We start from the raw sequence: 13,674 nt of genomic DNA, 5'->3' as shown, positions 1-13,674 counted from the left end.
AGCGGTCAGTTGTACAAGTGTTTACTTGCCTCAAAGTTACAGCTAGTTATCAGGCTGAAGCTGTGGAGTGTCTGTGTTGCTGAAGTTTGGAAATAAAGTTCAAGTGAGAAACTGCATTGTGCATGCAAGTCTGTCAGCCTCCCCACATCAGAGTTAGTGAAAAGTCACACAAGGTGTGAAACACTGATAGAGGAATATATTCACTACACACTTGATTACCAGTTTTTTAAATTTCAACTTCATTCTAATTTATATATGTGTATCACAATCTTCAAGATCTGATACCTACAATTTAATTCCATAGTATGTGGTGAATAGCCTACTGCCTCCGTACGGATTTGGTTAATTCAATAGTAATTTTCTGCTTCTTTTTACTAATAGCCCAATTTCATAGCCTTAAGAGTGTGCATATCATGAATGCTTGGTCTTGTTGGTTTTGTGAGAATCTACTGAATCTACTGGTACCTTGTTTCCCATGTAACAATAAGAAATATACTCAAAACCTGGATTAATCTTTTTAGTCACATAGCACTACTATTATTCTGAACACTACTGTACATAAACCTACCATCCCTGGTTCTCAAGAACAGGCACCTAAGTGGCTCTACTCTACTCTTTTCTACTCTTCTATTTTACTCTTCCTTTTTAGATATTTAGATATACCTTAGTATACTGGCATAATTCCACCTTAGAATTGGAATATAATATATAAGATATACCTTACTGAATTTTCATACATCATACGGACAAAATGAGGAACCTTGGGGTAATTTTTGATCCCACGCTGTCCTTTGACCTCCACATCAGGGATGTTACTAGGACTGCTTTTTTCCATCTTCGAAATATAGCGAGGATCCGCCCCATCCTGTCTATGGCTGATGCTGAGACCCTGATTCATGCTTTTGTTTCTTCTAGACTGGATTATTGTAATGTTCTATTTTCAGGGTTACCACAGTCCAGCATTAGGGGTCTTCAGCTGGTTCAGAACGCTGCCACCAGACCTTTGACACAAAGCAGAAGGTTTGAACGTATCACACCCATTTTGGCATCTTTGCACTGACTCCCTGTCTCTGTGAGAGCAGATTTTAAGGTTTTGTTGTTATTGACTTATAAAGTTATTCATGGACTGGTGCCATCTTATCTGGCTGATCTGGTGGAACCTTACGTGCCGGCCCGGGCTTTGCGGTCGCAGGATGCGGGACTACTCCGTGTTCCCAGGGTGAAGAAGAAGTCAGCAGGTCAAAGAACCTTTTCTCATCATGCACCCACCCTGTGGAACAGTCTTCCTGTGACCGTGAGGCACTCAGAGTCCATGGACATTTTTAAGTCAAGACTGAAATCCCATTTTTATTCTCTTTCTTATGAATAGTTTTTATTTTTAAATCTGTTTTATTCTTTTACTTCTGTTAATATGTATTTGAAATTTTTAATTCATTTTTAATTATTTATTTAAATTTTTTGTTGAATTGTTCTGAGTAATGTGCTTTGAGACGGCTTTTGCTGTGGTTTGGCGCATTATAAGATGATTAAATTGAATTGAAATCGATCATCCCTGACAAATGGGAGCTTTTGGATACAACTCTTTGGATCCTTACTGCTGGTTCAGATGAGGTCAGGGTTTATACACGCGCACGCAACGCAACCACCACACACGCGTCCCACCACATCTGTGGACGAATCAGTCGGGGCGGGTCAGTGCACAGTCTGGGTATTCGGACGGCTGTCCTCAGCAATTCTTATTCTCTCCCAGATGTGGCATGTGGTATTTAGGACATTCTACCTGATTTGGCTTGGCTTGTGCTCATTCATACTAAGTGTGACGGGGATTTTTCAGGAACAAACGCAGAAGCAAATGGAGTGAAGAGTCCAGCCCTCAATGTAGTGTCTGACTCTTTACCGCATGCTGGGATGTGACATGTTTTCTAATACGCAGAGGTGTTTTATAATATACAAGATGAAATTGTGGTGGGAATTGTGAGTGTGCCAGTGCACACGTCATATCCAAAACAAGCTTCTGAAGCACATGGACATGAACAGATTGGCTCAGTCAGACACCCGTCACCTTGGCAACAGTCATTTTATTGGCAATCCACTCACTTGTTTCTGGACCCTCTACTGGGCCTTGGCTGCTTAAGGAGACACAACAGCATGTGGATTTGTTTTTTTTACTTTAATTTGTGCATACGGAACATTATTCCCAATTGTCACTTGCATTTAACAGTAATTCAGGATGATCAATTCCAATTAAATAAGTAGCAATAGTGCAGATATTATTATTTAGTAAGATCATCCAAAATCTTGCCCATGCTCCATCTCTTTATCCATTGATGGGTTGATCGTGATATAGTGCCAAGCAATGCCAACATGGAGACACCCAGACAAGTAATTTTTGGGCTTCAACCAGGGCTTAATTTGAGGCGGAGCAAGCCGGAGCGCGCTCCGGAATCTCAGACGCGCGCTCCGGAACCTCTGACGTTGGCTCCGCCAGCTATTTATACTGGATCCGTGATCCGCCACCTCTCTTGACTAACAAAATATTTTAAAAAATCACCGTGATTGCTCTCACTGCCAATCACACCACCGCCCTCCTGTCTGCTGTGCGAAATTGCGCCAAATCTGGCAACAGGTCCAGAGGCTACGCTCGCTGTTTTGATCCGGCTATTGACTGACTGTAGCCGCACAGCTCCGTGGCCACCGAGAGAGGACTTGGATTCTTTGTGGGTCCTGCATCCGTACCCCCGGAGGCAGTGAGTGAAGGGAGAGGTTCTGTGTGTGTCTGTTTATAATCTTCTCGCACAGAAGAAAAAAGAGAGTGTTTACACATGAGAGAAAAGTCAGAAAATGTTAATGCTTGTTTGCGAAAAGTGTGTCGTGAGGGGTTTTACAGCCTTAAAACATCTATAATAAGTGTAAAAAATAGCGCTACTTCACGGATTTAACTCCCGCGATAAACAAGGGACCACTGTACATCATTAAACAGGAATTTGTACTCTATCCGGATTTGGTGTGACTAGTGTTATTAGGCCTATAATACATGCCCAGTTTATTTACGGTGTGGCGCACAGCTTTGTTCGCAAGCCCCCCCCCTTCTTTTTTTTTTCTGCACCGGAGCCACCCATCCTCTGCGCTTTGGGACCTCCCACTTTACAAATTAAGCACTGGCTTCAACATGGCTCCTCTGGGTTTCTATAAACAACCTATAGGTGATGTCATGCACATTTTGTGCAGTATATACAGTCTATAGTTGCACAACCTCTATTTCATCACGACTGGGTATCTTGCTAACACTTTATCATAAGCAGTGATGGATGTTCTATCCATGGTGTTGATTAGACGCCAAATACATATTGTAATAAAAGGGTGCACTTAATTGTCCATTGATTTAATACCCGTACCCAACCATTGTCCCAATCCACAAAAATATGCATAAATCAAATGCCCCTACAAACAAGCTAGTCAAAAGACAGCGTGGAATCAAAAATTACCCCAAGGTTCCTCATTTTGTCTGTATGATGTATGAAAATTCAATAAGGTATATCTTATATATTATATTCCAATTCTAAGGTGGAACTATGCCAAACAAGCTAGCCTGTTAGCCTTGCTTGTTTGGCATCTGTGAGATGGTGGGTGTGTTTGGGTCTCATTCATTCTGCCAGGTCTTGCCAGTGTTCCACCTCTTTCCTCATTTATGGGTAGGTTGGGACTTAGGCGGAGTCAAATGCTGGGAAGATGATGACATTTTGTGCCATGCTAACGTTATAATATAATAGCCTAGTGGCCTCTGTGTGTGTGTATGTGGGCGTGTGTGTGCATGGCTCTGATCACCGAGAAACTGGGGAGAGCTGACATTTGCCATTTGGCATGCTTATGTATTTGGGTAAATGATGAAAGCTGTGAAAACAGAAAGTTGATAAAACTAAATTTATTGGAGAACTTAGTGATATTAGCTAACAACAGTGAAGAATGGACATTATGCTGCAATGCACCATGGAAGTTTGGGGGTTTTAAATGTTTTTATTGTGATTCATGTTAGTTTAACAGTGTTGTTAATGTTCTTGATCTATTGTTTTGGTAGTTCAATTGGTTTAGTCAGTTTAGTTAAGCGTCATATTGCTGTTACCATGAGTGAGAAGTATAGTGCATTTGATGTTTTCCGCCACTGTCTCTGTTCATGGGTGTGTAAAAACAAAAAGCACCTTTTTGCAGCAGAATGCAGAAAAGACTAAAAGCTCTGCGTGCATGCCACTTTGATCATGGACAAACTGTGGAGAGCTGACATTAGTTGTTTCATGTGCTTATGTATTTTGGGTCAAGGATGAATACCACCAAAATGGAATGTTGATACAACTAATATTTGTGGTGAAACTACGGATATTAGCTAACAACACTGAACAATGGGGAGGGGAGGGTCTAGTGGTTAAGCGTTGGATTTAAGACCAGAGTATCCTTGGTTCAAATCCCGGCCTGACTGGAAAATCACTAAGGGCCCTTGGGCAAGGTCCTTAATGCCCTAGTTGTTTCTGGTGTGTAGTGGGCGCCTTGGATGACAACAGCTTGACATCGGGGTGAATGTGAGGCATTTGATGTGTAAAGTGCTTTGAGCATCTGATGCAGATGGAAAAGTGCTATATAAATACAGTCCATTTACCATTTACCATTAAACAATGGATGCTGATAATTCCATTCTGGACTCACATGCAATTCCAGCAGGGGGCGTTAATCATCTATATATTAAAAGTGTTCATTCGTGCATGCGTGCCTGTGTGTGATTTTATTGAGTAAGTTCAATGTAAGTGCATAATAATGCATGTAATATATTAAAAATACATGGATGACACAAGAAAGTGAAAAAACTTATTTCCACGGTGGTCCATTTAAAAATCAAATGGCAAAATAGAAGTAATAATGAAATAAAATATGATGACGAGTACTACTACTACTAATAATAATATATAAATACATTAAGAAAGTAAATTAACATTAAAAAAATTATGTAATTAACAGGAAATAAAAGAGTTGAGTTCTTCCTCTAAAAATTGTTAAGGTCTAATGTCGTAAAAGATTCAGACACCATTCTACGGAACCCGGGAGAGGTCACTTAAAGTGGTATTTTTTTCTGGCCATGATCATTTGTGCACACATTTTCCTTTAATTGAGCCCACGAATTAATAAAACATGCTCTCAGTCAAACATAGCGCACGTTTTCCTGGCTGTGATAATTCGTGCGCACATTTTCCTTTAATTGGGCCCTCGAATTAATAAAACGAGCACACATTTATTTTGTTTTTCCTTTATATAGCGCCAAATCAAAACAGAGTTGCCTCAAGGCGCTTCACACAGGTAAGGTCTAACCTTACCAACCCCCAGAGCAACAGTGGTAAGGAAAAACTCCCTCTGAGGAAGAAACCTCAAGCAGACCAGACTCAAAGGGGTGACCCTTTGCTTGGACCATGCTACAAACATAAATTACAGAACAATTCACAGAACAATTCACGGACGAATATACAAGAATTGCTGTCGGTGCACAGGATGGGAGGGTCGCCAACACTATAATAACAACAATACTGTATAATTGCCAGCATTAACGTTTTCCTTTAATTGAGCCCTCAAATTAATAAAACGTGCGCACGTTTTTCCCTTTGTTCAAAATGAACTTCTTAATGTGGTTAAACTCCAGATGATGCCATGCTGGGTAGCTGAGGTTCTCTGTATGTCCTTGTGTGCCCAAACCATGGTGATACACTCTGACCAGATTCATTTCTAAAGGGGAAATGTATGACACTGTCTCCTAGATTGTTGACTAATAGCCAACATTTATGTGTCAAGACAATATTGAGTGCATGTTTTACAAATTGTGGCCACGTTTAAGTAGATTGTGCCCTTGTTTTACTCAAACAATGCTTAAAACGTGCGCACAATATAATAAAACGTGCGCACAATATAATAAAATGAGCGCACAATATAATAAAACGTGCGCACAATATAATGAGCGCACAATATAATAAAACGTGCGCACATTCTCTCCACATGGAAAACATTTTGCAATGACACTTCCAGGGCTCCGTACCATTCCAACTCATTATAGAAATTTTGCATACTTTATTACCCTCTGGCCCTCTGCTTTTATTTTCGTTGAGCTGTAAGATGTTGCACGGCGAGCTCTGTCAGCCATTAAAGCTTGCAGTGTTTGGTGCCTTTACACAAAGAAAAAAGGCTGAGCAGTCTGAAAAAGACAAACTTTCCAACTGAAAGCGACTGATTGGTGACACACTGTGGCACCTGCTGCGGCTGAGGCCCGGCCTGATCAATGCAGCACAGCACTTTCATTACTACACAGGAAAAGAGACCCAACCACAATGACAGAAAGAGCAAACGCCTGCTGGCGGGTGCTGAAAATGAAAAACAAATTGATTCAAAGTTAAAGTGAAACTTGATTTATTCTCCCTACTCCTGATGTGAACAGGATAACACATTCTCTTTAAGGATAACATAGTTCTCTCTGTCTGCTCGGAAACTCTGGTGTTGAAAGAGAAGAAATAAGCCCACAGGAATAAAGAGAGCAGCGTGCGCTCTCTTTAGCCTGAATCAAAATGGAGGTTGTTTGGAGCCTATTAACAATTTCAATCTGTGCTCGGAATGACGATCACAGTATTCCGATGCCTCCTCTCACCTACAGGCACAGACATGTACAACGTGCACGCCCACTTGTGTAAACGGGAATATTCAGAGACACGCCCGTGCCAGCGGAGCGCCTCCACACTCACAGTCTCACTGAAGTGAACAAACCAGAAAAGAGACAGATTTCAATGCAAGAAAACAGATCAAATCCAGGCTCAGGCCCCATGTGTGCCTTCAGGTAAACGGGAGCTGGAATTTGACATCCTTTTTTTTTTAATTAAGAAAACCCTTCTGTGTTCCACTCCATGAAGCTGTGCATTTGGTGATGCAGAGAAAAGTTTCACTGTGCGCAATTTCTCAGTCACAGCCACAGAAGCTCACTCACTCATCTTCAACCGCTTACTCCAATTAAGGGTCATGAGGGGAAGGGGGTGGAGCCTATCCCAGCAGTCATCGGGCGTGAGGCGGGGTACACAGTAAATTTTGCTGAGTAAAATTTGCTCTGCTGGGATAACATTAATCGCAGTCTAAATAGAGTAAAAAACACTCTATTGTAGAGTGGAATCAGCTCTACCGGTGTGTTGCCAACCCCCCCGCCCTAGCAATCGAATGGATTAATGTGATTATTAACCATCAGATGACAAGATAAGACCTCATAAATCATTACAAAGTCAGTTTTAAGCAGGAACAAGGCGTTAATCTGTGACACTTTGAAATGACGGATGGTCAGTGAATGCAACAGCTAGCGGCTCATGTAGCCGCGTCACTACATTGCATCCTCTGCCTTTTCTGATGAAACAATGCTGAATTTATGTGAAAATGACTGTTGTACAAAAGCTTCAGATTTCTGTCGCTGAGATATGTAGATGATGACTGGAGTGCAGTTTGAAACAGAAACGAGGTCATAATCCGTGAACTGCGGCTGGTCGGCAACACCGTCTAGTCAATGCAAGTGGTTTTACTCCAATAAGAGTTGATTTTACACTATGTAGAGTTGATTTAGCCATGTGGTAGAGTATATTTAAGTCTATTTAGACTGGGATCAAATGTTATCCCAACAGAGTAAATTTTACTCATCAAAATTTCCTATGTACACCCTGGACAGGACACCAGTCTGTCACAGGGCCACATATAGACAAACAAACACATTCACACCCGCACACACACCTACGGACAATTTAAAGTTTCCAATCCACCAACCCTGCGTGTCTTTGGATGTGGGAGGAAGCTGGAGCACCCGGAGGAAACCCACGCAAACACGGGGAGAACATGCAAACTCCACACAGAAAGGCCACAGGAGGGAACCGATCCCATGACCTTCTTGCTGTGAGGCAACAGTGCTAATCACTAAACCACCATGCAGCCCAGTCACGGAAGCCTATAACTTTATTTATTTGAGTGTCTTGGTGGTTTCTCTCACTTGTCTCCTTCTTCTGGCAAGCAGCAATTTCTCCGTTGCTGCTTACCACTCAGCTGTGCGCATGGACCGCCATTTGACATCATCGTGTCATGGACAAATTTAACCAAATGTTGTGTGGGCCGCCAGAAGAGGAGGTACTGCTGGCCCACCACCAGAGGGCGCCCTGCCTGAAGTGCGGGCTTCAGGCACGAGAGGGCGCTGCCGCCACGGACACAGCCGGGGGTGACAGCTGTCACTCATTATCTCATGCCAGCTGTCATCCAGCTTCACTACATCATTCCACTCCATAAAAACCGGACGTCATCTCCACCTCGTTGCCGAGATATCATCTACCTGTGAAGGTCATTTCTCTGCTGTATTCAGCGCTGACAAATAGTCTGAACTCGTTTTGCAGCCGCTTTCCTGTGGTGTGCCTTATCTGTGGGATTGGTGTTTGGTGTGATCAGCGACTGCTTCGCTTCACACTCCAACCAGATAAGTGGTTAGACAGGAGCTGCACGAGTGTGTGTTAGAGGTGGAGGTGGAATCCCCACCATTGTTGTTACTGGGTGTGCATGCACCCACGTCTTACTGTTTTTGTTCCTCGCCAGCAGTACCAGATCCGACATTCGGAGACGGTGGCCACCTGGGGACTCGGGACTTGGCGGCTCCAGTATTCTCCAGGTTCGGTGACGGAGGAAATCATGTGGTTCCGGTTCTTCTCAGGACAGACGTCTTCTATCCTCGAGCCTGCCCACACGTCACCTTTGTGGATTGACTGTTTTCATAAATTCTGTAATCCTCTGTGTTTTGGTTGTGCTCTTTCACAACAGTAAAGTGTTCATATTCGACTCTTTCATTGTCCGTTCATTTACGCCCCCTGTTGTGGGTCCGTGTCACTACACTTTCCCAACAGGATATCTCGGCCCGCGTCATGGATCCCGAGGGGCGTCAACCATCTGTTGGACAACCAATGGAAGAGCAGGGTGCACAGGCGTCTGCAGGAGGCGTGATTGGTGAGTTGCAGCAAATCCTCACCGCCTTTACCGCTCGGTTGGATCTGATGACCGAGCAAAACGTCATCCTTAATCGCAGGATGGAGGCTCTCACTGCGCAGGTGGAAGCGCACACTCAGGGAGCTGCTGCAGCGTCTATGGAAGCCGACGTCCGGGAGTATATCCAGGCCTGCACCACCTGTGCCAGGGGCAAGGCAGACCACAAGAGGACCCAAGGACTTCTCCAGCCGCTTCTGGTGCCTCATCGCCCCTGGTCCCATATCGGCCTGGATTTCGTCACGGGCCTCCCGCCGTCCCAGGACATGACGACCATCCTCACGATAGTGGACCGATTCTCCAACGTGGCCCACTTCGTGGCCCTCCCGAAGCTCCCTACGGCCCAGGAGACTGCTGACCTCCTGGTCCACCACGTCGTCCGTCTGCATGGGATACCAACTGACGTAGTCTCGGATCGTGGTCCCCAGTTTTCCTCTCAAGTCTGGAGGAGTTTCTGCAGAGAACTGGGGGCCACCGTGAGCCTCTCGTCCAGGTACCACCCACAGACGAACGGACAGGCAGAACGGGCCAACCAAGAGTTGGAACAGACCCTCCGCTGTGTGACATCCGCGCACCCGACGGCCTGGAGTACCCATCTGGCCTGGATCGAGTATGCACATAACACTCAGGTGTCTTCTGCCACCGGCCTCTCCCCGTTTGAGGTGTGTCTGGGGTACCAGCCCCCATTGTTTCCTGTGGTGGAGGGAGAGGTCGGTGTGCCCTCGGTCCAGGCCCACCTGCAGAGGTGCCGTTGGGTGTGGCGCACTGCCCGTTCTGCCTTGTTGAAGGCCCGGACGAGGGCTAAGACCCATGCAGACCGCCGACGGTCCCCGGCCCCTGCATACCAACCCGGGCAGGAAGTGTGGTTATCAACCAAGGACATTCCCCTGCAGGTGGACTCCCCCAAACTGATGGACAGGTTCATTGGACCATTCAAGATCGTCAAAATCCTCAGTCCTGCTGCAGTGAAGCTCCAGCTCCCGGCTTCACTGCGGATCCACCCTGTTTTTCATGTCTCCCAGATTAAACCACACCTCACCTCACCCCTCTGTGCTCCCGGTCCGGCGCCGCCTCCTGCCCGGATCATCGACGGGGAGCCGGCTTGGACAATGCGCCAGCTCCTGGACGTCCGTCGAATGGGCCGGGGGTTCCAGTATTGGTGGACTGGGAGGGGTATGGACCCGAAGAACGCTCCTGGGTAAAGAGGAGCTTCATCCTGGACCCGGCCCTCCTGGCCGATTTCTACCACTGTTACCCGGACAAGCCTGGTCGGGCGCCAGGAGGCGCCCGTTGAGGGGGGGGTCCTGTTGTGTGGGCCGCCAGAAGAAGAGGTACTGCTGGCCCACCACCAGAGGGTGCCCTACCTGAAGTGTGGGCTTCAGGCACGAGAGGGCGCTGCCGCCACGGACACAGCCGGGGGTGACAGCTGTCACTCATTATCTCAGATTTGCAGATTTGTTGTTGAGTGGACCCTCCCTGTTGCTTGCCTCTACTGGTGGTTGGCTCTCACTGCGGTACTGTATCACTTCCTGTTCCGGAGCACAGCGGTGTTTTTCTGTATCTGTTAGCTGTTTAATCTGCGCAGTTAGATTGATCTAGTTATCTAGATTACGATTTGTTCCCAGTGTAATCTTTATGTGCCTTAACTAAAGCACTCCTTCTGCTGAATCACCTCTAAATTATTTACACATTATTCACTTTGCGTGTTTTTAGGAATCCGCTAGCTTAGCGTAGCTACTAGCTCTTAGCCGATTTAGCATGGCGGCTTCTCCTGTCTCTCCCGCACTTTTCTGCTCTGGGTGTGAAATGTTTAGTTATTCCTCGGCCTCCTTTAGCAGTAACGGTACTTGTAATAAGTGTAGCTTATTCGTAGCTTTGGAGGCCAGGCTGGGCGAATTGGAGACTCGGCACCGCACCGTGGAAAATTCTATAGCTAGCCAGGCCCCTGTAGTCGGTGCGGACCAAGGTAGCTTAGCCGCCGTTAGTTACCCCCTGGCAGATCCCGAGCAGCCGGAAAGCAGGCTGACTGGGTGACTGTGAGGAGGAAGCGTAGCCCTAAACAGAAGCCCCGTGTACACCGCCAACCCGTTCACATCTCTAACCGTTTTCCCCACTCGACGACACACCCGCCGAGGATCAAACTCTGGTTATTGGCGACTCTGTTTTGCGAAATGTGAAGTTAGCGACACCAGCAACCATAGTCAATTGTCTTCCGGGGGCCAGAGCAGGCGACATTGAAGGAAATTTGAAAACTGCTGGCTAAGGCTAAGCGTAAATTTGGTAAGATTGTAATTCACGTCGGCAGTATGACACCCGGTTACGCCAATCGGAGGTCACTAAAATTAACATTAAATCGGTGTGTAACTTTGCAAAAACAATGTCGGACTCTGTAGTTTTCTCTGGGCCCCTCCCCAATCAGACCGGGAGTGACATGTTTAGCCGCATGTTCTCCTCCTCTCCTTGAATTGCTGGCTGTCTGAGTGGTGTCCAAAAAATGAGGTGGGCTTCATAGATAATTGGCAAAGCTTCTGGGGAAAACCTGGTCTTGTTAGGAGAGACGGCATCCATCCCACTTTGGATGGAGCAGCTCTCATTTCTAGAAATCTGGCCAATTTTCTTAAATCCTCCAAACCGTGAATATCCAGGGTTGGGACCAGGAAGCAGAGTTGTAGTCTTACACACCTCTCTGCAGCTTCTCTCCCCCTGCCATCCCCTCATTACCCCATCCCCGTAGAGACGGTGCCTGCTCCCAGACTACCAATAACCAGCAAAAATCTATTTAAGCATAAAAATTCAAAAAGAAAAAATAATATAGCACCTTCAACTGCACCACAGACTAAAACAGTTAAATGTGGTCTATTAAACATTAGGTCTCTCTCTTCTAAGTCCCTGTTGGTAAATGATATAATAATTGATCAACATATTGATTTATTCTGCCTTACAGAAACCTGGTTACAGCAGGATGAATATGTTAGTTTAAATGAGTCAACACCCCCGAGTCACACTAACTGTCAGAATGCTCGTAGCACGGGCCGAGGCGGAGGATTAGCAGCAATCTTCCATTCCAGCTTATTAATTAATCAAAAACCCAGACAGAGCTTTAATTCATTTGAAAGCTTGACTCTTAGTCTTGTCCATCCAAATTGGAAGTCCCAAAAACCAGTTTTATTTGTTATTATCTATCGTCCACCTGGTCGTTACTGTGAGTTTCTCTGTGAATTTTCAGACCTTTTGTCTGACTTAGTGCTTAGCTCAGATAAGATAATTATAGTGGGCGATTTTAACATCCACACAGATGCTGAGAATGACAGCCTCAACACTGCATTTAATCTATTATTAGACTCTATTGGCTTTGCTCAAAAAGTAAATGAGTCCACCCACCACTTTAATCATATCTTAGATCTTGTTCTGACTTATGGTATGGAAATAGAAGACTTAACAGTATTCCCTGAAAACTCCCTTCTGTCTGATCATTTCTTAATAACATTTACATTTACTCTGATGGACTACCCAGCAGTGGGGAATAAGTTTCATTACACTAGACGTCTTTCAGAAAGCGCTGTAACTAGGTTTAAGGATATGATTCCTTCTTTATGTTCTCTAATGCTATATACCAACACAGTGCAGAGTAGCTACCTAAACTCTGTAAGTGAGATAGAGTATCTCGTCAGTAGTTTTACATCCTCATTGAAGACAACTTTGGATGCTGTAGCTCCTCTAAAAAAGAGAGCTTTAAATCAGAAGTGCCTGACTCCGTGGTATAACTCACAAACTCGTAGCTTAAAGCAGATAACCCGTAAGTTGGAGAGGAAATGGCGTCTCACTAATTTAGAAGATCTTTACTTAGCCTGGAAAAAGAGTCTGTTGCTCTATAAAAAAGCCCTCCGTAAAGCTAGGACATCTTTCTACTCATCACTAATTGAAGAAAATAAGAACAACCCCAGGTTTCTTTTCATGGGGAATCTTCTTCACAGACTAAAGTTAATTATGGAGTTCCACAAGGTTCTGTGCTAGGACCAATTTTATTCACTTTATACATGCTTCCCTTAGGCAGTATTATTAGACGGTATTGCTTAAATTTTCATTGTTACGCAGATGATACCCAGCTTTATCTATCCATGAAGCCAGAGGACACACACCAATTAGCTAAACTGCAGGATTGTCTTACAGACATAAAGACATAGATGACTTCTAATTTCCTGCTTTTAAACTCAGATAAAACTGAAGTTATTGTACTTGGCCCCACAAATCTTAGAAACATGGTGTCTAACCAGATCCTTACTCTGGATGGCATTACCCTGACCTATAGTAATACTGTGAGAAATCTTGGAGTCATTTTTGATCAGGATATGTCATTCAAAGCGCATATTAAACAAATATGTAGGACTGCTTTTTTGCATTTACACAATATCTCTAAAATCAGAAAGGTCTTGTCTCAGAGTGATGCTGAAAAACTAATTCATGCATTTATTTCCTCTAGGCTGGACTATTGTAATTCATTATTATCAGGTTGTCCTAAAAGTTCCCTAAAAAGCCTTCAGTTAATTCAAAATGCTGCAGCTAGAGTACTGACGGGGACTAGAAGGAGAGAGCATATCTCACCCA

General features: G+C 44.7%; 1 protein-coding gene and 1 long non-coding RNA gene across 5 annotated transcripts in view; one reads left to right on the top strand and one right to left on the bottom strand.

The window, feature by feature from the left end:
- lnx1 (ligand of numb-protein X 1) overlaps nucleotides 1-13,674 on the bottom strand; it is a 111,971-nt gene that overhangs the window by 91,089 nt on the left and 7,208 nt on the right. The gene's annotated exons all lie outside the window — the stretch shown is intronic.
- Nucleotides 1,675-5,124, top strand: LOC117519198. Its single transcript, XR_004563204.1, has 3 exons — nucleotides 1,675-1,759; nucleotides 2,981-2,986; nucleotides 5,105-5,124. It is a non-coding gene; the product is annotated as an uncharacterized LOC117519198 (long non-coding RNA).

This window comes from Thalassophryne amazonica, chromosome 10 (genome assembly GCF_902500255.1).
Source record: "Thalassophryne amazonica chromosome 10, fThaAma1.1, whole genome shotgun sequence".
Lineage (NCBI taxonomy): Eukaryota > Metazoa > Chordata > Actinopteri > Batrachoidiformes > Batrachoididae > Thalassophryne > Thalassophryne amazonica.
This window is presented reverse-complemented; position numbering and strand designations above follow the sequence as displayed.